This window comes from Otolemur garnettii, unplaced genomic scaffold (genome assembly GCF_000181295.1).
Source record: "Otolemur garnettii isolate 467f Iridium unplaced genomic scaffold, OtoGar3 scaffold00033, whole genome shotgun sequence".
In the NCBI taxonomy this organism is placed as follows: domain Eukaryota; kingdom Metazoa; phylum Chordata; class Mammalia; order Primates; family Galagidae; genus Otolemur; species Otolemur garnettii.
In genome coordinates this window covers 7808143-7808784 of record NW_003852428.1, presented here as the reverse complement: position 1 = coordinate 7808784, position 642 = coordinate 7808143, and positions in this window count along the sequence as shown.

The window sequence follows — 642 nt, the reverse complement described above, 5'->3', positions numbered from 1 at the left end:
GAGCACTATCTTGTCTTTTAAATAATATTTTCTTTTAAAGTTTGTATGATTGCTCAAGTAAATATAAGAAACAATATTTCTTTCCTCATTAAAATTTGAGAGATAAAGTGTTTCTCTTACTCTGTTTTCCTTCTGTTAAGTCATCATTTCAAGTTCAGACCTGGACCTGGTCCTGTTGATGGTTCTGGATAGCAGATGGTCTGTTTGGCAGAGTTGCTGCTGTTTATTGCTCTACTTAAAAAGGGATATCTGAGCTGTTCATTATTTCAATTATTTATCAGTAAAATTATATGGAAGGTGTGAAGAGAAGCCCTACATTTGTTTTCGGCATGTCATTGCCATGAGAAAACTGAGAAAAAATGATTTAAATTGTTAACAAAAGTAAAATAGAATGTTTTTTCCAAACCTCTTCCCTCCTGGTGACTAACACCAGACATAAAGTCCATGATTTTAAAAGGAAACAAAGTTAATAAACTAAGAGGTAGATGAAATTTGTGACCCAATTGACTTGTAGCTGATCCTGATCATAAGATGAAACTCAGATCTTATTCTCTAGTTTAGTCCTGCTCCTGAGGAAAAGCTGATGAGAACATCTATTTACTTCAATAATAATATTCTCACGGGTTTTTTGTTGTTGTTGTT